The sequence below is a fragment of the Sarcophilus harrisii genome, chromosome 3 (assembly GCF_902635505.1).
Source record: "Sarcophilus harrisii chromosome 3, mSarHar1.11, whole genome shotgun sequence".
Lineage (NCBI taxonomy): Eukaryota > Metazoa > Chordata > Mammalia > Dasyuromorphia > Dasyuridae > Sarcophilus > Sarcophilus harrisii.
The window spans coordinates 262,236,992-262,261,918 of NC_045428.1; the positions used below are offsets into that span (position 1 = coordinate 262,236,992).

Genomic DNA, 24,927 nt, shown 5'->3' on the forward strand with positions numbered 1-24,927 from the left:
TCCGCTCCCAGTGGGAACGGGGACCACTCACATAGCCTAAGACAGGGGCACTACCCTTTTGTATAGGCACCAAACATAGCTGCAAATCACATAGCCTAAGACAGGCCATCCACCGACCTAATGTATAGGCTCCTTCATTTTTAATAAGAAAAGGGGGACATGTTGGTGACCGGACCATAGTCATGGAAAATTACCAGACTGCAGACCTTGCATCAAGCAACAGATGGCGGCCAAATGGCCAGGAAAGCGGAACGACCCCCGCACCTCAGAACATATATCCATGGTATTGTGTCAGCCACAGAGATGTCTCGGGGCGTAACGACCCTGGAAACTCAGATAAGAACAATAACCACAGGATGTCCTTCCTTCTCCTCCCAGAACATCTGCTCCCTCCTGTACCCCTCCCATACCTTTTCTCCCACGCAATGCACATAGCTTCACTCTCCCCTGCCAGCTTTTGTCCTCACGTATTACGCCTAGCTCCACCCTATATAACCTGAGCTGTTTCCAGCAATAAATGAGACTTGCTTCAACCATATGCTGTCTCCCTCCTCCTTCCCGCCCATTTCTCTTTCAGGCTGGGTCCCCCTCGGTTCCCCACGAATAACTGAGTCCCGGTGGATGGGACAAAAAAGTACTGTCCAAAAACATGTTGAATGAAAAATGAAATGACTGAGAAAAGAAAGATTCAATCTTCTGAACATATTTATTTATTAAGCAGTGCATGCCAATTGCCTAACAAAGTGGGACCAGACCTCTTTAGTTTACCTCTGGAACCCAAATATAGAAGAAGACAGATTTTTGCACATTAAAAACAATATCAATCAATTAAATCCAACAATAAAATATTAGGTAGATTGATTTCTAAGTGTAGAAAAAATTAGGGATTTTCCAAGTTGGAAAGTGAAGAGTGAACAGGTATAATTCCCTGACTTTAGAAAAAGAAGCATCCCACTTCCCCCAGGTATCTATATATAAACAATAAAAGAAATTGACATTGTAACTGGTCAATATGAGGCCAGTTTTCAGATAAAATATATGGGTTGTTTCAGATGTGCAACTATGAGAAAAATTCCTTGCCATCAGTTTTTGGATCTTACTAAGTTTCTTGTCAGTATAACCTAGGTCCTTGGTTAAGAGTCTCTAAACAACAGGTAGAGCTATTCAAGGCTAGGTTTCAAACATTGCAACTTTTTTTTTCCCATTTCCCAAAACTATTTTCTCACAGGGCAAAATTTGGATGAGACTCATAAATGAATAGAAACTGAGCCAGTTTCAGAACTGAGTCATAGATGGAGTCAGTGTGGTTCACTCAATTTCCACAGTTAACCATTTGCTGTTCTAACCTCTAACCTCCTCAATTCCCTCAAATGTCCAGACTAACACTCTATAGCAGGTGCTACAAAATCTGGAAATTCAGGTGCTTCATAATCCAGGGCTCACCACCATGGTCCAAATTATGTGCTAGCCATTCTCATAACACAATAATAAAGCCACAGCCATGGTCCCATACACTAGGTCAGGACAAGAGTCAAACAGTTAGTTGACTTGGACCATGGCCAAAACCATATCTGATCATTACCACACATAGGGAAAAGCTCAGTCACATGACTAATAATTATTCATACTTACACTCAGTTCTTTCTGTCTCCAGTATTCTGTACACTATGCCACCTAGATGCCTATGAGAATATTATGTTAATAGATGTTAAAATGATAATGATAAAATGATAACTTTAGAAAATTTAAATTTTTTATTTAAGATATGATTTCATCAAAAGTTTTAATTTACAGGGTTCTGCCATTGTGGAAAAACTTGTGAACCACTAGATAGCTGAGTAGGTTAAATCTATCAATCCCCTTTTTCCTTAACTTCATAACTCCTTCACTCCAGATCCTTAGACAGTTTAGTGAAATAAAAGTTGAAATTAAAAAGGAACATATGTTTCTTTTGTAAAATGGATAGCTTCCTTTCTGAAGACAACTTTGAGTGACTACCACTATGAAGGCAGCCTTATGCCTTAGGAAATGCCTAAGTACAAGTGACTTGAAAAGTCTCAGGAGGGCTTTCCTGCCCAAAAAATATTTTCCCAAGGCAACTGACATAGAGCTTAAAATTCCAGTATTGCACATTAATGCCTTGAATTGCCATATGCCTTCTTTGTGTCGTGGACCCTTTGGGTAATCTAGTGAAACTTAATGACTCCTTTTCAAAATAATTGTTTTAAATGAATAAAATAAAGTATTAAGTCTCACAAAAGAAATTAAAGAAATTTTTTCCCATTCAGGTTCTTAAAGCTTCTAAAATGTATTGTATGGGAGTCCATGAATCCCAGTTCAAGAACTTCTGGATTAGATTTTGCCATATCTTTCAGAAAAAAAAAAAATGTTTCAATGAGGGAAGCATTCTTAATTTTGGAAATGGTTACCAAGAAATAGGTACATGGAATGTTTAAAGCAAGAGAAGAACAATAGAATAAAAAAGAGTTGTGCACCCAGGTGTGTGGAATAGAGAGATAAGGTGAAGAACTTACAGAAATGTATGAATTCTTTTTCTGTATTTTATTTTCATTATTTCTGTGTTTCCCCTATGACCTGTATAATATGTGTAGGCCCATATTTACTTGAGCTTGGCCAGCTATAACCATATTTACTTAACCTGAGCTGATGACATTTATTAGCATTTGACATTTATCCGTATTTAGTCTATTAGCTTGACCACTATCTGCTTGATTAAGCCTGAAGGCCTGCTTTTTTTTTTCCCTAGAAATCAGGTGATTTTGGGAAACAGAAACCTTCCATTCCAATCTTCTCCAAATAGCAACAACCAATTAAATGCCTCCTCCTCCCCTTCTCAATACTCTCTTACTTGTGATGTAACCTCTTGCATAAAAGCTGTGTATCTTTACTATTTCTTTAGTCCTCCTACCCCGAGCTTTCTCTTTCTTATCTCGTGATGGGACGGCTCATGCTCCAGAGGTTTCAATAAACAACTTTTCTGCTTTCTACTGAATGATCTCCAAATAGTCATTTGGGGTAAGGGTCTCAGAACAACTTCATTATCAGAGTGTCATCCCAGAGGCCTCATGTATGTTGTGCAGCCACTAAGGTCCCTTCCCTATAATCCTATGAATATAAATAAGTCACAGATATTGGGAGACCATTGTGGGATTTTGCACATTATTTCTCAAGAATTAAGAGTAAAGTTTTCATCTTTGAAGTTGTTATTATTCAGTGTTTACGAAGGTACCAAAAAAAAAAAAAAAAAAAAGGTTGTTGCAGACAACATTTTGAACTTTTTTCATGACAAGTACTGACTTTTCCTCTTTTTGAAAGCACTGCAGGTCCAGTGAAATATATTTACTGCCTAATCAGTAAACCTGAAGTTTGATTTCTAGCAAACAAGTCAAAGACACATCAGCCATACATGAATTCAGGGATAAGGGACAAGTGCTGCAATACTCAGAATGATTATAAAAGCAGTTAATAATCTACCTTGTAAATAAAATTTGAAGAAGAAAAGTATTATAAAATGAAATAGTAGCAATTAACATTACTATACTATATCCTACAAATCAGAAGGAAGGAAAAGCAAAATGAAGAAAAAAGAGAGAAGGAAAGAGAGAGGGAATGAAGAAATGAAGACATGAAATGTGAAAGAAAGGAAAAGGAAGAAAGTGAAAGGAAAAAAATAAGTATTAATTGCCTACTATGTGTCACACACTGTTTTAAGTAGTTTAGACAAATAAATTTGTCATTTGATCCTGATAACAACCACAGAAGATAGTTGCTATTAGCCCCAAATTACATTTGAGGAAAATGAATCAAATAGAGGTAAAGTATCTTTTTGGCAATTGACCATAAGGCCTACTTGGGAGAAGATGATTTTCTTGGACATATGATAGAGAATAGTACAGACCCCAAGCCTACACCTACAAATCTGGTAATAAAAATTGAGGTTTAGGGATACCTGTTACAGTTGATGCAGTGGAAGGCCTAATTAGAGACTATATACAGCTTAATTTCCCACTCTTCCAAAATCCTAACCCATGTTATATGCTATTTTGAAAATGGTAAAACTTTATAAATATGTAAGATGTATCATTATTGCCATCCTAAGTATTACTTCTTGTGCCTTTAGAATGACTTTGGGAGACATAATAAAAAAGACTTAAGAGGACAAGTGTGTCTGTACAAAAACATCAGACTTAAAATATTTATTGGATTTATTGGCTGTTCTATAGTTCCCAATTAGACAGCACAGCAATCCAAATCACAAAAGAAAGATTACATTGTCAGATAAGAATGATTTGACAGAAAAAAATGGTTAGTTTATTTGATACAAGAACCCCAAGATAAATGTGGGACTCCTAATTTGTATTAGATATTACTGATACAATCTCTTCTATTAGGTCATTTGTGTTTATTTGTTAATGTTAAATCTTTTCAGTCCTGATTTTTTTTGTGACACCATTTGGGTTTTTTTTTGGTAAAGATACTTGAGTGGTTTGCCATTTCCTTCTCCAGCTCATTTTTTTTTTCCAGTTGAGGAAAGTGCAACAGAATTAAGTGACTTGCCCAGGATCAGACAGTTAAATATCTTAAGGCCAGATTTGAACTCTAGAAAATTAGTCTTCCTGACACTAGACTTAACACTCTATCCTGTGCCAGCTAGCTGCCCTGGTATTATCTGAATTAAAATGTTGACTTAAAAATATATTCTATACTACTTGTACCAGTAGTTTTTTTTTTCAAAATCTCATGAACTGGGGACCTTTCCTTATTTCTTTTGCTATGACAATCATACAAATGGAGCACATTCACCATTCAAAGGGTTATCTCTAGCTCATCATTCTTTTTTTTTTTTGATAATACATTTCTTTGATGCTACCTTTGTCTGATTCTTCATCTTTCCTTATTTATTTTTCATGTAGCTCACTCACATACAGAAATACTTCAAGACTCTCTGAGTGAAACCCAAAGTCCTAACCTGATGTTCAGTTATGGCATTGAGGTGACTCAGAATCTCATGGGTTACACCATGTTTTAAATGCTTCAAGTACAAAGACTGGTATGTTTTCTGAGGACTAAGCTTCTTAAAATACAGAGAAGTTCATTATATAGAAGCATATCATTTGGTGACTGAACTGGTCCATAAAACAAAAAGTAGAAAAATTATACACAAAATAAGGATAAAAGGAAATAGGCTGTTTTTTAAAGCAGTCAAAGAAGAATATAGCTAGTTGTAAAGGTAGGTAGTCATTTGAAAAAACTTTTGGTAGAATTTGAGAAGGAAAATCTCTGGAAACAATTCTTTTCACATTTTTGTTACCACTTCAAAAATAAAACTTCAATAGACAAATGGAAAAAGGCACAAATATTTCCAAAAGGCAAAAAACTTTGCTTTTCAGCTTTCAAATGAACTTCCAACTCTTATCTCAAGGTGCATGTGTGTGTGTGTGTTTATGATACATTCAAGCTCAATTCTATCATCCTCATAATCAACAGGAGGAAAGAAGGAAAGAAGGAAGGAAGGAAGGAAGGAAGGAAGGAAGGAAGGAAGGAAGGAAGGGAGGGAGGAAGGAAGGAGGGAGTGAGAGAAAAAGGGAGAAAAATCCTTTTTAGGGAAGGAGGCGAGAGAGAGGGGAGGGAGGAAGGAGAAAAAGAAGGGAGGAAGGGAGGGAGGAAGAGAGGGAAGAAGGAAAAGGGAAAAGGAGGAAGGGAGGGAGGAAGAATTGAGAATAAAAAAAGAAAAAAAGAGGGGGAAAAGAAGGAAAGGAAAGGGGAAATAAAGGGAAAGGAAGAAAACAAGCATTAAGAACTTGCTATATGCCAGGTACTGGGTTAAGCACTTATATAATTCCTCACAACAATCCTAGAAAGTTAATGATTTTATAATCCCCATTTTACTGTTGAGACAGAAATTAAATGACTTTTCCAGAGTCACAAAATTAGTTGTGTCCGGGTCAAATTTGAACTCTGGTCTTCCTAACTCCAAGCCTAGTACTCTTACCCACTATGCCACCTAGCTATATCTAAGGGATTACATTGGTCATACGATCTGGGTTCTAGTACTGCCTTGAAACTTATTAGCCACATGGTTTTCGACAAATCATTTATTTCTGAATCTTAATTTTCTTATCTGTAATAATACTTGCAAAGTCTTGTCACTTCATAGGCAATTGTCCAGAAAATGTTATAAAAGAACAAAACTTTATATATAATGTATATTATATATATATATTATTTTATATATTACATATATTTATTATATATAAACTACATATGTTATATAGATATATATATTTCCTCATCTATCAAATGACTATAATGCCTGCCTTATGTGCTAGGAGTTCATAAATATATTTTTAATTCTTTGACACCATGGAAAGAGCCTCTATAGATATTCTTATGCATATGAGTATTTTCCTCTTTCTTTGATCTTTTTGGATTACAGGTGCAGGGCCTTTTCAGTGATCTAAGGTAAATAAAGTTTATGTCCTAGGTTTTGGGTATTGATAAAATTTCAATGTGGTGCTCAAGGTCATGATTGTAGCCCCATGATCAGAATCAGTTATCTAAATGAAAAAGTGGTTCAGAGGTAAGACTTACCCTCCAGGTAAGTCCAAGGATAAAGAGTAGGCAGAGATGCAGATAGAATCTCAGAGATGCATTCAGCTTTTCTACTGCAATGCAGCTTTTGCTTTATGTGCTAAATGTTTCTATTTGAATATGACACCACTGCTGTAGCCCACACATTAAAGAACCTTACCCTTGAAGTTGGGACAAGGGAAAGACTTAAGGTATCTTTTAATGTTTGAAGTACAAGGACATTATCACGGTATGCAAATAGACCATGGTCATGAATTAGGGAATTGGGAAGCAATATATGCATATATATGTTTATATATATACATATATATATATGTTTATATAATAGCAACAGTATTGTAGAAAAACAACTTTGAAAGACTTGCAAACTCTTATCAACACAATAACCACACTCAATTCCAAAAAAATCTAATGATGAAATATGCTGTCCATCTTCAGATAGACAGAGTTCAGATCAAAACATACTTTTTTTCTTTTTTGATAAGATTAATGTAGGAGGTTTTTTTTGACTATGTATGTTTTTAGTGGTTGAAAGATGAAATTAAAAACAAAACTGAATTTTAAAAAGCATATTCATGCAGCTATCAGGTTCCTAGATAAACCATTAAAAAAAATCTCTCACTCCTTGCTGAAGTTGCCCAATGGTCCTAGTCTCTTGGTCCTATCCTCTCGGTACTGGAACCATAATTATCATTACATATAAAGTCCATCTTCAGCAATAGAGAGGAATGAAAGATAATTCTTAATAAGGATGTGGTGGTTGTAGATAAATAGTGAGTCACAGAAGAATCCTACTGCAAATATTACCTACTATGTGGTATTGTTGTAAACATTGCAGATACAGAAAAAAAAAAAAAAAAGACAGTTACTGCTCTCCAAGAGCTTACAATCAAATGGGGGAAGACAATACAAAAGGACACTGGAAGGGGATGCCATCTAGGGTACACATTGCAGAGGTGAGAGGGCAATTTTTCTGTGGAGTTCAAATCAAGCCCAGCCATAGATGGAAAGTAGAGAGCTAACTGGAATGTCCAGGATCCAGCCTTCTATAAAGGGAGGAATTGAATGCTCTACATTCTACCCCTCCAATCTGAAGAGAAAGGATATTGAGTGGGTAGGGAAAAGGGGTTGATTATCTAAAACTGAATTAGCAGGATGACAATGAGACTTCAGGTTTCAGCTTATCCTGGACAGGGCATCATATTCTGTGAAATTCTAGCCTAAAAGAGCTGCAGATGAAAAGTGAAGAGTTAGCAACCCCAAATTATCAAGTAACAGGAATGACAAATGGTGGAAATTCCAAGTTAAGGAAGTGGTATCATAATATGGTATCCTCTGGACTCTCCCTTCCTATCTTGCTTGCTATATTCTTATGTACTAAATAGGATTCTTACTTTTCTGACAGATAGTTTACTTCTTGTTCTCTTGGAGGGTAGGGGTAGTATTGATCTACATTTACTTCAAATGAACTACCAGAATCTCGACTCTTGTTTTCTCCTTCATTGATTAATCTATCCATTCATTTGTTTATCTATTTACCTGTTTTTCTAATTCTAACATGATTCACCTTCATCACCTACAGTTTGGTTTTAATACTTGCTCTAATAGGTGCCTACAAGCAGGAGGGCAAAGTAATATCCTAATTCTAGTATTGTGCAGCAGCCTTGAAGTGGATCTGAAGTTTCAAATAAGGGAAGCCATATGAGATTATGTGTTTTTTGATAGATACTTTGTTTGGAATGTTGGAGAATAGATTCTATTAAAAATATGTTCTTTTTCCTGCTTTTCCAGCATAACTTCCAGGCTTGATAAATGGCACCTTGACTGTTGGGAGAAAAAAGTTTTGTGAAAATTTTTCTTAATTTTCTTTTATATATCCCAAAAGCAGAGGAAAGCATTTGGTGGGGGAAAGAGGGAAAGACAGGGTTCCACATCTCAACCTGTAATGGGCAAGAACTCTGTACTTGAAACAAAGATTCTTATAAGGTGTTAACTCAGTGAAATTGATAATACAATGGTTATCTAGTTTAGCATGATGATTAACAGTATGACTGAATTAATCTTACAACAAATAATGGTTCCCTAGTGATATAATTGGCTTATCCTCAGCATGGAAAATGGATTTAATTGTAATAGAGTATTTAAGAGGTCAGAGTCAGACCTAGAGAGGGTATCAAACAGATTCGGAGACAGACTCGGAGAAGACAGAGGACTGGAAGCTGGAGCTGGCTGACCTGTCCTTCTGCTTCCCTGACTGAGACTAAGGCCCAGACCGACTGTGAAGGAGACAAAGAATTTGGACTTTATCCCTAGCTATTTTCATGGTGATTACTCAGCTGAAACGAAAACTAGTCCAAAACCTCCAGAAAGCTAACCAGAACATTACATCAACCATGCCAGTAATTTTATGTAGAGGAGATGTACATACAGAATAGATTCTTTGTATCTTCTAGTTAGAACTCACTTGTAAAACAAAAGAAAATATACTGATAGGAAACTTTTTAGAATTTTATCTTTTTCCCCCCTTTCCCCTACTACTTTGCCCAACTTAGATTTTCCTACATTTTCTATGAATCTAAGTTTTATTTTTTCCACTTATGTTTGTCTCTGCCACTGCTTTTCTATTTAGAGAAAACAGGGTTACTTGTCCAACTGCAACAGATATAAGCAAAACCTTGAACTTAACTAGAAATAGGATAAATCATTTACTCTTAATTTCTATTCTGTTGAACAATCAGTGATTTATTGCCTACTCATTCCAGGCACGCTGTTAGATGCAGAGAAGACAAAAGGGGAAAAAAAGTCTGCCTTCAAGTAAATAGCAATTATATGACTAGTAATACAAAGTAATTTCAGGAGTCAGGAAGAACTTAACAATTGAGGAAGTGAGAAGGTCTTGGCGCAGAAACCGAAACTTCTGAGTCTTCAGAAAACTAATATTGTACATTCCCAGCACAGGTAACATTACTATGTAAGTCACTGTTCATGAATTCCATTTGATCCAAAGCTTTTCTGAGATGACTCTGGAACTTGAATGTGGTGATACCTAGAAGGGAATGTAAACAAAACTCAAACATCCAAGTTCTTTCAAAATTCAGAGAGGTTCCAAATCTCCCCCCCCCCTTCTCCCCCCTCCATCTCAAAGAAGAAGTTTAGAGTACATATGCTGTGGTGATGTAATGGTACTTTAGTTAGCACATGTGCTGTGTTTATGTAATTATACTAAGGTATTTAAAGCTGAGAAAACTTGAAATAAACAGACTCCATATTTGATCATCCAGGTGGGTCCCTGCTTCATCACTCTTCCTCTAAGACCAAGGATTCGAACTGGTCTTGAAATTCTCCAGAGAGCTAGTCCAGATGCTTCATTTTGGCACTCCAGTGTGGGGCTCTAGAAAGCACAGTATATTTTGACACCCCAACTTGGGGGCTTTAAAAAGTACACTACAGAATACTATGCTTATGATTTTGGTAGTGGTGATGGTGATGATAGTGATAATGACCTTCAGTTACAAGATACAATATTTTATGGACCTCCTTCTGAACAGCTATATTTTCTCATAAAATTAGTTAATTTCTGCCTCTGCAACTTTCCACCTGTTATTACTATTAGTTCCAGACATTTGAAGAAATTTAAGAAATCCAAAGACAGTTATTGGCTTAAACTGTTTATAGGAGAATAAATTTTGACCTTTTGGAATTTATAATCCATGTGGAGGAGGGAAACGTAACACTTGGATTAGTTAGGCAAAAGATAGCTTCCAGTATTTTTGCCTTTTACTTAACATATATTTTCTATTTACTTACATGTACACATGCTATTTCCTGTGACAGAAGGTAGGCTTCTTGAAGAGGTCAGTGACTTTGTTTTGTCCGTGTAGCCTTATATATAAGGTGTTTTAAAATTCCTATTGATTGACAGAAGGCAAAACAGAAAATGTAAAAAGCATTAAGAAAATATGGATCCTGAGTCATAGGCAATAAAAGATGGAAAAAAATAGAGGAGAAAACAATGTTTTTCTTAGGACTGAGATAGGAAACACCTTCAAAGTGAAGGAATTTTATATTTGAAGACGTCAAGAAGAATCAAGATATATAATAAATACTCAAAGGATCAGGAGTCAAAATTATTACTCAATTCCTAAGCCTTGCAATCCCATGGAAATAGTAGAGTGGCTAACAGTAGATAGAATGTGGTGTCTAGAATCAGGAGAATTTCTCTTTCTGAGTTCAAACTTGGCCTTAGGCACTTCCTAGTTGTGTGATCTTAATTTGTTTGCCTGAGTTTCCTCTGTAAAATGAACTGGAGGGAGAAATGACAAAACACTCTAGTATCTTTGCCAAAGAAACCTCAAGTGGAGTCAGAAAAAGTCAGACATGACTAAAAACCACTGAACAATATGGACATGTATATCTTTACTGTGTGTGTGTGTGTGTGTGTGTGTGTGTATAAAAGACTTCTTTGTTCCTGTACTTTTATGTTTATCACATAGCATAATCTTCTTTGAGAGTCCAGAATTGATGGAACACAAGACTGCACAGAAGAGCTTTGGAACCCTCTCAGGGACAGCTACCCAGTTCAATGAATAGAACATGGGACTTGGTTTTGAGAAAACTTTAGCAAAGACTAATTCTAGCATTTGTTTAATACAATAAAGAATTATAACTGTACTTCTTGAGCAAATGTTGCTAAATCAGAAATATTATTGTTGTAAAATGCTCTCTCTCAATAGGCCTCTAATACTTATGATAGCAGTTTTTCACAACAGAATGTTATTTCTCTTATTATTCTGTTAAAATCTTAATAAAGGATATATTTGCTGATATTAAACAAAACAAAACAAAAAAAACATGCAACTTGGGAATTAAGAAGACGTGTTCAGATTTTTCCTCAGACACTTATTAGTGTAAGCCTGAGAAGGTCACAAACTCTTTGTACCCCAGTTTCCTCATCTATAAAATGTAGAGAAAACAGTACTTACCTCAAGGTGTTGCTGTGAGTTAACATGTTAAAATGCTTTGCAAACATTATGTGTCACTAATGTACCTAAATTGTACTTCTGCCTAGCTCACATATCTTCATCATGTCCACAAGATTAGAATTTGTTCAGTGCTTTGTTAAAATCTAGATAAAATATATCTATCTATTGTGTGACTACCAGTCTTGTAATTTTATTAAAAATAAAAAAAGAAAATGAGGTTTGAGTTGAATGATCTGTTCTTCATGAAACTCTGCTGCCTCTTTGTGGTCAGTGAGTATTATTTCATATAATATGTTCCAGAATTTTTCCAGGATTCAATATCAACCTTAGTCTTCTATGATAGATTAAACTTTCTTTACCACTTTGAAAATTAGAATATTTCTTCCAGTTCAAGACTTTCATCAATAAATAATAGTAGGGAGAGGATTCTAGGAAAATGACAGAGTAGGTCACAAAATTTCAAACTGTCCAAATTTCCCCCACAAACAGATCTAATTTGTGTCTCAGGGAGAACACAGACTGGTGAAAAACAAAGACTTGAGGGTAAGAACAAGGTTTCTCCTGGGACAACTTCAGAAGACTGAAAGACCCCAGACCAGGTTATTTCCTGTTGAAAACAGCAAGTGGGAAACCCTAGGGCTTGCTGAGTTTGGTTGGAGCTTCAGCCAGAAACACAGGAACTTTCACCTCCCTAATAACATGGGGATTTAGAGGTCTACATTTGGGAAGATTGAGAGAACCTCTGCTGATTAGGAACACTAGACCCAGTTGTGCTGCTGAGATGTGGCCTTGGGCAAGAAGGAACCAGAATAACTAGTGAGTGCAGAAGTGATGGGGCAGGAATGATGTTGGCTATGGGCACTTGGGAGCTTTTGGCTTGGGGCAACAGGTCAGAGAGGAGAACTGAAATGAAGCTAAAAGAACCATCCCCCAAACTCAGGATTAGAGGTGCTTACTCTAATAGTTCTCTTTTTTAAAAAATGAACCAAAAAGAAAGACTCCAGCCAGTCTTCATATTCAGAGGACAGTGAAGTTAAAAAAAAAAAAAAAACTCTTCTACCTCAAAGAGTAATGTTAATTGACTACCTGTCTAGAAAGAATTTATAAATGAACTCAAAAAATACTTTAGGAATCAAATGAGACTGAGAAAAAACTGAAAAAAAATAAAAATTATGCAAGAAAAATAAGATTATGAAAAAAATTATCCAACTAGAAAAGGAGATAGAGTCTTAAAGAAGAAAGTAATTCTTTGAAATTTAGAATTTGGCAAGGGGAAGCCAGAAATGCTATGAGACCAAGAAATAACAAAACAAAATAGAATAAAAATGAAAAATAGAATGTGAAACATAAGAAAAACAATTGATATGGAGACCAGATCAAGAAGAGAAAATGTAAGAATATTTGGACTATGTGAAAGCTGTGAGCAAAAAAAAAAAAAATATTGACACAATAATGCAAGAAATAATCAAAGAAAATATTCCTGAAGTGATAGAACACAAGGGAAAAGTGGAAATAGAGAAAATCCACTGATCACCACCTCAAAGACATCTTTTATGGAAAACACCTCAAAATATTATTACCAAGTTTTGAAACAACCAGATAAAAGAGAAAATTTTGCAAGAAAAAAACAAACAAAAAACAACCAATTCAATTATTCTGGAATTACAATTAGAATTGTACACAATTTATCAGCATCCAAAATCAAAGACTACAGGTCCTGGAATAACATACTGGCAATCAAAAGAACCAGGCCTGTGACCACAAAAATGTCATATCCAGCAAAATTATCCATTATATTGAACAAAAAAAAATGGACATTCCATGAACTTGCATATTTTCAGAATTTTTTTCTTAACTAAATCAATACTTAATAGAAAATTTAACATGTAAGAGCCAATATCAAACATTAATTTCAAGGAACTCAACATGGACAAATTGATTGTTTTATGACATGGAAATGTATACTATATATTTTTTTAATATTAACACTGATAATTGGGTAGCTCAAAAGAAATATTGGGTCAGAGTTGAGTATGTTCTGAGTCTAAAAAGCAAAATTGTCTAGCATATTATACAAATATATATTATGTTATACATAAAAAATGCAGAGGAAGAACTGATGCATCGTGGGGAGGAGGGCTAATAATTCTAAAAACCTATTCACATCAGGAATGGGTTAAATAGGGAACACTATATTATATATACCTTTGATGGTGTGTATCTATAGTATAGTCCAAAATCTATAAAGAAATAAGAGGGAAGGAAATATAATTAATTGGGGTATAAAAGGATGTGTAGATTTATGGCAATGGGAGCTTGGTATATAGATTAATGAGACAGGGATAAAGAAGAGGGGGTGACATGTTAAGGTGGGATACAGAAAGGTATTTAGATTAACAAGAGTGGGATAAAGTGTATAAATTAATAAGAATGGGATAAAGGGGGAAGGAGAGAATGGGGGGGGAGAGAAAATAAGGGAAGGATCCATGAGTGAGGGGAGGTTAAGTAAAAGCAAAGCAAGTTAAGGAGCAGAATTCAGAATAAAAGAGTTAGCAAAAATAGGAAATAAGATATAAACACAAATATTACAAATATCTAGAGTAGAATTTATTAGGGAAAAAAAGCAGGGCTAGTTATCAGTGATCTTAGACAAAATCAAATTTAAAGAGTCAATCAAGAGAGAAATCTATATCATATGTCAGCCATGTTAATAGTTTCAGATGCATGTTTACATATGGGAAAATGCATATGTATATATGTATCTGAGTATATGTAGGTGTGTATCCATATAGATGTGTGTATATAGATGTATGGGTGAGTATGAATATATGATATATACATGTGTATGTATAAAATATCTAAGCTTAACTATATCCTGCATGGAAGAGGGGAGGAAATGTGTTATGGGCCAGAATTCTTGTACTTAAAACAAGGATTCTTACAAGATGTTAAGTCAGTGGAATTGATAATACAATGATTACTTAGTTTAGCATGGTGACTAATAGTTCTCTAGTTCAGTACATATACTTAGTAAGTACTTAATATAGTTCCACTAGATTTACACCTATGATAATGGAGTATATAACAGCCAGCAAGGACTGGACAAGAGTCATTCCATCTTCAGTAAGGCTCCTTGTGGCTCTCCTAAGGAATCAAGAGAGTTGGAGACAGAGCCAGAGAAGACAAGAGGACTGGAAGTGAGAGCTCAAGCTCTCAGAGCCAAGGAGAGAGATTCATTCCATCTTCATCAGCCTTGTGTTGGCTGGCCTGGCCTCCTGTACTTCTCCACTGAAACCGAGACTCCAGAAGGCCTTCAAGAAAGCTAGCCCAGGCCCCAGGCAAGGAAACTAGATTGTGAAGAAGATAATAAAGGATTTGGACTTTAACACTTGGCTATTTTTGTGGTGATTACCTGGCTGAAAAGAAGGCTGCTCCAAGACCTCCAGAAAACCAACCAAAAACATTACAGGAATGAAAGAGGAAAAATTTATTGTTATATATTTTGAATCTTCTCTGGTGCTCTGCTGGACAAATGACATTTTTAAAATTTAATTTTCTTTTTCTATTCTATTCTTATTCTATATTTACTTCAATTTAAAAGGGGGGAAGAACAGTAAAAGATTGCAAGTGAAATTGCATATCTACTCTTTATAGCTTACTTTTTAAAAAAAAAAAGGCTCTATCAAATGTAATGTGGAAATACCAATACCATACTTCTTGTCTGTGCACTCTCAATTTTTTTTACTTTCTTTTGTGCATTTTAAATGCTTAACATTTTTTTTTGCATCATTATCATTACCCCCCCTCCTTTCACCACAATTACATTTTCCCCTCCATTTTATCCTCTTATATATCTCCTTATTAAGCTCCCCAAATCATTTTTATGATAAGATCAATGAGAAAAAAGATATGTGATCATCATTAGTTCTCTATAATTGAAATGGCTCCATTCCATTTTACCTAGCCCAGATCCTGGTAACTAGTTCTTACATTTTCTTCCTCTCCTCATCTTTTATGATCCACTCTCTGAAATTAGTTTTGACTTGTGGCTTTATTCCTAATTTTACCCTCATTCTTTACTTCTACTTCTTAATCCCTATCTATTTCTCTAATTTTTCTGCTACCAAGTTATTTATCCAATTTAGATAATCTTTCTCTGCCCAGTTTAGACAATAATAAGGTTCAGGAACTTCCCTTCCTTGTCCTTCACACACTCTGTAGTTGTATACTCTGTACATTCCAATTGGAATGTACATTCCAATCATGAGAAATAATTGTTCTTCTTCTTCCTTCTTCACCATTAATGTATCTTTTATCTTTTTTCTTTCCTTTCTTATTACCAATAATATGGAACCAAGCCACCCCACAGGCTCTGTGTTTGTCATTCTTTACTTCCTCTGAGGCCCTAGAAACCAGTGAAAGTCTCAAGAAACATGTTATCTCTTCAATCATCATGGAATAATTTTATCATTTAGCCTTTTCTCAAGGCTCATCTATATATTTAACCTTTCAAGGTTTCTCTTTCTCCCATTTTGCATTTCTACCCTTTTCTTTAACAATATTCTCTGTTAAAGTCTCTTTCTCCTTGTAGACTATTTTCAGATATTCTGAATAAATTCTGCTTGATTGTAACACTTTATCTTTTGCCTTTAGAATAACATATTCTAAAATTTTCATTTTTTATTATTTAATATTTTATTTTCCCCCAGTTATATGTAAAAATATTTTAAACATTTGTTTTTAAAACTTTTAGTTTCAGAGTGTCTCCTTTCTTCCCTGCTTATTCTCCCCTTTGAAAAGACACATATGAAGTCAAACAAAACATTTCCTTAAAAGTGCTATTGTGAAAGAAAATATAGATTTCATCCCCCCTCCCCTCAAAAAACCCAAAAACACTCAAGAAAAATAAAGTTAAAAAATATGCTTCAATTTGCATTCAGATTCTCTGGGTAAGGATAGCATTTTTCATCATATGTTCCTTAGAGTTGTCTTGGATCATTGTATTGCTGAGAATAACCAAGTTATTCACAGCTGATTATCTTACAATAATACTGTTACTTTTCATGACCTCACTGAAGTTCTTCCAGGTTTTTCTGAGAGCATCCTGTTCCACATAAATTTTCTTTTATACAACAGTTGTACTGTAATCTTGTGGATTCCCTGATTTTGGTTCATTATTGCTTGAATTATGTGACTCTGGCTACTTGCAATGATTTTTCTTTGACCTAAAAGTTCTGGTTATTAACTAACATTCCTGGGCATTTTCTTTCAGGAGCTGACTGGTAGGTTCTTTTTATTTTATTTTACCCTCTGAGAATAATGCCCTCTGAGTCTTCTTTTATGATTTCATGAAAATAGGCATCCAGATTTTGGGGAGGGGGAGGAGGAGGATATGGATCATGGTATTGAGGAAAGCTGATGATTTTTAGTTTATCATTCCATTATCTTTCTTTTGGGGCACTTTGTAAAAAAATTATATATATATATATAAATGTATCAGGTTCTCTATAATATATAATTATATACAGATATATAGATATATAATAGAGACCTAATATTTCCTTCTCTTTTCTAATTTCTAACCTTTATGTTTTTTGATATTTGATGCTCCACCTATATTTCAGGGTTTCATTTATTTTTATAAACCAGATCTTCTCAAGTATTTGACTCCCTCTCTTCCTTCATCCCTTCCTTCCTTCTTTCCTTTCTCCCTTCCTCCTTTCTTTCCTTTCTTCCTCTTTTTGTGTTTTTTTGTCTTTATTTTTAAATTTTTAAAAAAATTTATTGGTACATTATTTTTTTCAATTGTGAGTAAAGATGCTTTTCAACATTAATTTTTGTAAGATTTTGAGTGCCAATTTTTTTCATTTCTTCTTTTAACCTCCCACTTCCTCAAGACAGCATGCAAACTGATATAGGTTATACATGTACAACCAATTTTTAACATATTCCCATATGAATCATGTTTGGAAGGAAAAATAAAAATGAAAGGGAAAAACTAGATTTCTTTTTCTTTCTTTTTTTTTCCCTTCTGCCCTTACTTCCTTTAAGTTCTTTCTTTTTAATTCTTGCTTTATTTCTTCATAGTACCTGTCACCAAGCCATTCTTTTTTGTGAAATTCTGCTTGAACTTAATATGAAGCTACTCCCTTCTCCTGGTTTTTTACCTCTAAAAGGATTCTTTCAACTTAATGTTTCTTTATTGTGAGCTTTACACTGCCTGTACACTGGTCTGGCCCTTTCTACTCCTGTGATATGTGACCTAGTAAATGCACAAATGAGGCAATGATCTAATTCTGATTTGTGCTTGTGGTTCTGAACTATGGATCCTGCCTCTCTTGACTTGTCTCCACTGAAAACATTAAAAGGCTTTTGGCAGGCTTCTTATGCAGTCCTACACTGGATAGAGGAAATTCTGTACCAAAGCTTTCTAGTTGATCTCTCAAAAGCAATTCACAGTAGTTCTCACTTTCTATTTTCCAAGACTTCAATTATCATTCTCTCTCCAAAAAATGAGATTCCTAAATTTCTAGCTTTATTCTAGTTTCCTCTGTAGGATTTCAGGCCTGCATTTCTAGCTGCCTAAAAGACATTTCTACCAAGATATCCTACTAATAGTTAATAAAATTGAATATGTACTTTCTCCCAAAACAATTCGGCCTCATGATTTCTTTATTTCTTGAGGTACTATCATCAGTCTTTAAAGCTGGAAAATTTAAAATATCATCTCCTAATCTCCTTACCTTGTAATCCACCATTTCTGTTAATGCCAACTCCTTAATTTCTCCTTTCCCTGGCCAAAACCCTAGGCTAGATATTACTTCCCACTTAAGGGATTCCACTTTCCTATGCTAAAGTCTTTCTATTTAGTCTGTTTTATAAGTGGCCACTAACAATCTTCAGAATATTTAGTGATCTTAAAGTTTTTGACCATTTCCACTCTATCACACAAAGTTTCGATTCTTTCTGTACCAAGTACTGCCAGAAATCTTTGACACTTAAAACCAATGCAGTATAATCCAGTTCCTTATAACTCTAACATAGCTCATGTCACATAATGACTGGACATAATTACACATAATAGTAATTTATGTCCATGTCTATTCTTTCTTCCTAGATTGATTCAGAAGACCCAGACATGGGAGATACATTAGCAGCTGCTAATCTACTCCACTTATTTAAGAAAGGAAGGGAACTGAAGACCAGAGTGTCTTGCCAGTAAGCAAATAGGGTGAAAGAGAAAGAAATAAGATTGAAAGTAGAGTACACTGACTCCAAATTCTTGTCTCCTTTAGATTCAGAGGCAATAACTTTAGCTTTGTATTACTTATGACAATTTTCTCAGGGTAGTTTGAGGGCTGCTTATTCATTTTTGTTATTCATCTGGCATTCAATTCTCACCTGTGACTCCAAAAAAGCTATAGCATACGCAGTGGTCACACACTGGTAAACCTTCTCAGTAGAGAGACTAATCCATATTGAGAGTGACTGATTGATCCCAAACCCATTTGTGATTAAGGAAGGAGGTTTACCCCAAGTATGCAAAAATTTTCCCCAGCAGAATGAGTGGATAGGAATAATTTGGTAGCTGAAGCAGGTGCTTATGGGAGTACTTAGAACTTAGACATCAAAGAAGCCAAGGTCATCCATTACAGTTGTCCTGCCTCTTTTGTCTTCCTACTTGATTATGATGATTGGAATGGAGAGTGAGGCTATCAACTCTGTACAATTCTGCCATCACTTAAATCCAATTCATGCACAAATCCAGAATCACTCTGTGATATCATTGGTCCTCTTGGAAAACAAAAGACAGACAATTCAACAAGAATAAACATCTTTTGATGTATACTTATAAAAAGATGAACTCTTGATTCAAGATCAGAAAGGGTGGCAGTGGGAGAGAGAGGGAGAATTAGAAGTACCACTATTAACAGTTTGTAGTCTCTGTCAAGTTACAAATTTCAGATAATAAACTATGTAATCATAGATCCCATTTCAGTAAAATGTATTTCAATATTTCAAGTTTATCTGTATTAGGGTCGTATTTATTTGCTTAGTGGAATGGAAGAGAATATCCATATAAACAATTCAGAACCACCAAAGTGCCTCATTTAAAGGTAAATGATCTGATGAAAAAGTTTTTAGAAAAAGGGAGGGAAGTACTCAATATGCAAAGGCAGTTTCTTCCACACATCCTCTGTTGTACGTTGAAAGTTAAAAAAAAATGGATCAGTTGATACAATGAAAATAATAGCCACTCAATTGTGTAGACTTGAAATCACAATTGAGGAATAATGTAGGGAATATAATCTGGTGACAAAGATGGGGTGTATTGCATTTGGGCCTGATCTGAAATTATATGTGTGTACCTAGAATCTAAGCTAAATTTAGATCATGAATTCCTGAATCCAGTCAGAACCCATAAAGAGTATGTAAAACTCACACTCCAAAAAAAAAGAGGGGAGCAGGTATTTCCATTTCTTTGAAGGAAGATTTTAAGTCTGGAACAAAAATAAGATCCTTTACTAAAATCTAAAAGTACTTCATTTCTGGATAAGAATGTTAACTTATATTTCTTCACCTTCTTACCTTTTCCTGTAGCCACCTTTAAAATTTGTAATCTGTAACCTTTACTCAAGTAAACTCCTGGAAGATGTTTAATTACAAAAATTAGTTAATTGATTTTGTTTTTCTATTTTTTTTTCTTTCTTTTAGCAGACTTGGAAATGAAATAATAGAGAACAAGAGCTCAATTTTTGGTTGTTTATCTTCAAAGGGAATCTATGCATTTCTTTAGACTCCAACAGTCACAGAACTCAGCTACCAACTGTCACATTCTTTGGTGGTTATATATACCTGTCTGTGGACCCCTGGGCCTCAATGTCTAATCTTACCCCATAGCTATGCCATTAACATATCTCAGACACCCAGTTGTACCTTCAAACAAAGAGCAGAGACAGGTCCAATATTACAGTTGCCCTGTTGGGATACTAATAGGAGAAAAACATATTTGCATCATCCATACTACTGGTCTCTGGATACAGAGGAACTACATCTGATGTGGACCACTGGATCAAAGCTAAAGCTGTGAAAACATTACATTCTTATTACTTGTCTAGGGTATAGCTTCACTAGTGTGACCTGACTTCCATAGAGAATGATGGATTAAATGTAGCTGGAATTTCATTATGTTCAAAGGTCAAGGACTCTATCTTTAGGGAGCTTTTAGGTTACTCCCATACCTAGGACATCAAATAACTAGGCCCAGAATATTGGGAGAGAGTCACAACTTGGTCCTTCAACACAGTCTCGATCAAGATGATTTTTGCCTAACCTTTTTCGTAAAATGAAATTCTTTGGTATCCTGCCTGATTACAAAGGTAGAAAAAGTATAACATTTTCTGGTTAAATACAGAGTCAAGATTTCAAAGAAAAAAAAAATAGTCCAGAGTAGTCCATGATGAACTGGGAAAGAGGAGAAGGGAGTAACTAAAGGTCATGACAGAACAAAAATAGCTTAGAAAGCTAGGGGGGAAAAATGATAAAAACTTATATTGTGTGAGAGGATGTCAGAATTCTGGATTGTGGACATCAAATGTCTATTAATGATTGTTTTTTGTATTCATATCTTTATATATATGTATATTGTATCCTCCCCCAGAAGCTTAAAAGCTCTCTGAGAGCAGGGAATATTTCATTTTGGTGTTTTTTTTTTTCTTTAACTGCAAATTTAAAAGGATTTGGAAAGTTTTATTGGTCTTGGAAGGAGCTGTTTCTTAGAAAACTACTGTTTTTATTTTTTTAAAACCATACTTTTATGTAGAAAATGAAATATCAATTTGTTTTTCTTCCTCTAACCTTTTACCATATCCTTAAAGGTTATTTTGTGAAGTATAGAAAAATTGGAGTTGATATTTATGATGATAGTTGTTTCTAGGCATGTTGAAAGACAAATATATTTAGATTATGTTTTGACTATAAACACTGCCAAAAATATTAGCAGTTACCTAAGTATTAAAATTAGAGAACCATCAGGAAGGATTTCTTACCCCAAACTATCTTTTCCAACCAACTATTATAGTATGTAAAATCCTACCATTACCAATTAATTCTTTTGGAGTTCCTTTCAGTAATAAATCCTGTTTTATGATTTTTAAGGAAGTGATAAGTTGTAGGAAATAGTTGTAAGATATAGGCAATTTTTATCAGATCACATATAAACTGAAAACTTTATTTATGGAAGGAGTGTTCTTAATTATTGGGTAGAATTGAACCAGTAAGATAAGACTGGAAGAGACTGTTGCAAGGGACATTTTGGCTCTTTTTTTTACATTGAATTCTGATAAGACATTTAGGTTCTACCTTTTTGAAGAATGTATTATATACGTAAGAAACAGTTGTCTAAGTTTTTCTCAGGAAATGCAAGTAAAGGATGGGAGATAGAATGTGCTAATCTTGACAGAACAGATGGGAAAGACATGACATACACATGGAAATCATTGGATTTTATTGAGGAAGATAGGAAGAGATCAAAGGAATTCTTGCAATCCTGTGATGCAACATGATGAGCAAAATTTAAAGTATATTATTAGCTGACCTTTCTCTGAGAAAATAGCAAAGAATAGTCTAGCAGTAGCTAAAGGCAGATGATTCTCCTGTGTGACATATTTGTCCCAGAAATAAGAGGCACTAAAATGAATACTAAATATGACATCAAAAATCCTAGTTTTGCTGCTTATTATTTTTATGATATGTGAAAAGTCTTAACCTCTCTGGGGGAAAAAAAAAGGATTGGTGCTGCTAGAAATTTTTTTTTATTTTTTAATTTTTTATTTTCAGTTACAAATTATTTTCTTTCCACTAGCCTCTTCCCACACCCATTGAGAAGGCAAGCAATATGATACCCATTATATATGTGAAATCATGTAAAACATTTCTGCATTATCCATGTTGCCCAAATAATAAAGAAAAATAAAAATGAAAATGCTTTTAATCAGTGCTCAAGAATTCCTCAGTTCTCTCTATGGAGACAAATAGTATTTTTTCTCCCTTTTTTTTTTTTTTTTTTTTTTTTTTTTTTTTAGTATTCAGTGTTTGAGAATTAACAAAAGTATAAATTGAGGCAGATATCTGAGAAATACAGCATTTGTGCTATTCATTGTTGTATGCTATTTATTTATTTAACATAATAACACTACCTGTCAATAACTGGATGATGGCTTGCTTCCATTGATACCAAAGACTCTAAGAAAAATGACAGTTTTTTTTTAATGGATTTTGGGGAATACAGAGCAAGAAGAGAACAGAGTAGATGACATTATGGGATTGGGTCAACACAATTGGTTACAGAGCTGAGACACAGAAAACAGCATGATTGGTTGAATGGTAGCAATCAATGACCCTCTTCTTCTTTCATGATACTTAAGTGCTCATTGTTTGAGTCCAAGTGCAAGATCTCAGTCCATACTTCTGCACAGTAAACCAGACATCTTTGAAGGATAGCTTGTGGCATAAAAATATTGAGCTCATCAAGCTTTCACATGCATTCTCCAAGGTCAGTTAAACTCCTTGAAGCAAGAACTGGTTTTTTATTTTTTATTTATTTATTTTTTGTATACATGGCCAAACTGTTATTTTGTTGTACAAAAAGAATAAGACTCTGAAATATTGTACAATTAGCTTGTGAAGGAATTCAAAAATGCAGGTGGGCAAAAATATGGGGATTGGGAATTCAAGGTAATGGTTTAGTCATCTCCCAGAGTTCTTTCTCTGGGCATAGCTGGTTCAGTTCATTACTGCTCCATTGGAAATGATTTGGTTGATCTCATTGCTGAGGATGGCCAGGTCCATCAGAACCGGTCATCATATAGTATTATTGTTGAAGTAAATCATGAGCTCCTGGTCCTGGTCCTCATTTCACTCAGCATCAGTTTGTGTAAGTCTCTCCAGGCCTCTCTGAAATCATCCTGCTGGTCATTTCTTACAGAACAATAAGATTCCATAACATTCATATACCACAATTTACTCAACCATTCTCTAATTGATGAGCACCCACTCAGTTTCCAGTTTCTATCCACTACAAAGAGGGCTGCCACAAACATTTGTGCACATACAGGTCCTTTTCCCTTCTTTATGATCTCTTTGGGATATAAGCCCAGTAGTAACACTGCTGGATCAAAGGGTATGCACAGTTTAATAACTTTTTGAGCATAGTTCCAAACTACTCTCCAGAATGGTTGGATTCGTTCACAACTCCACCAACAATGCATCAATGTCCCAGTTTTCCCGCATCCCCTCCAACAATCATCATTATTTTTTCCTGTCATCTTAGCCAATCTGACAGGTGTGTAGTGGTATCTTAGAGTTGTCTTAATTTGCTTTTCTCTGATTAATAATGACTTGGAGCATCTTTTCATATGACTAGAAATAGTTTCAATTTCTTCATCTGAGAATTGTCTGTTCATATCCTTTGACCATTTTTCAATTGGAGAATGGCTTGATTTTTTATAAATTAGAGTTAATTCTCTATATATTTTGGAAATGAAGCCTTTATCAGAACCTTTGACTGTAAAAATATTTTCCCAGAAGAACTGGTTTTTTAACAACTCATTACAAATAAGCTGAGCTGTGAACTAAGTAAGTTCAGGGATAAAGAGCACTTACAGGACAAAGGCACTTGTAGAGTAAAATCAATTAATTGTAAATAGAATCATTAAGAAAATTGTTATAGAATTAAGCTTCTCAATTCCTCCCTTCCACTGATTAATGAGAGATCTGTCTCAGATCACTTATTTGTAATCTTTTTAAGATCTTATAATATAATTATCAACAGAAGGGTTCCCTTAGACAATGTTGTAGTGGAAGTTCAAAACAGGCTTTAACAAAGGTTTTTAAAAAAAAAGACTGATCATAGAACAAGTCATAGTAGGAATGTCTAAAACCATGAACTAAATTTTTAAGGGAGATGTCCATGTCTCAAGGCAACTAAGAAAACTCAACATAGATACTTGTGAAGTAAAAGACCAAAGTGATACTAACATCAACTCAACTAGTTTCCCAATAATCTGTTTCCAATGTCCACTTCCAATGTCATGGATCCATTTCATATTGGATCTACATGTCCTACTTAATAATTTGGTCTAGGAACATCTCTTAAATATCCTGGAAGTCCTCAGGATAGCTCTAAAGTGATCTCCCTGTTAGTAGATATGATTCTCTGGTTCCATATTATTTATAGAAATTCTTAGATGTTCTTGCTAGAGTCTTTATATTATAAAACAGATTTCAATAAAATTTAGTAGAGTCTCTTAAACATTATTTTTTCAATAATTAG

The 24,927-nt window shown here is 34.7% G+C and overlaps 1 long non-coding RNA gene across 1 annotated transcript; it reads right to left on the reverse strand.

The window, feature by feature from the left end:
• Positions 1-9,488: 9,488 nt before the first annotated feature.
• On the reverse strand, positions 9,489-20,473 carry LOC100925077. Its single transcript, XR_147643.3, has 3 exons — positions 20,184-20,473; positions 10,420-10,520; positions 9,489-9,658 (listed from the first exon to the last, which is right to left on the reverse strand). It is a non-coding gene; the product is annotated as an uncharacterized LOC100925077 (long non-coding RNA).
• Between the last annotated feature and the right edge of the window lie 4,454 nt (positions 20,474-24,927).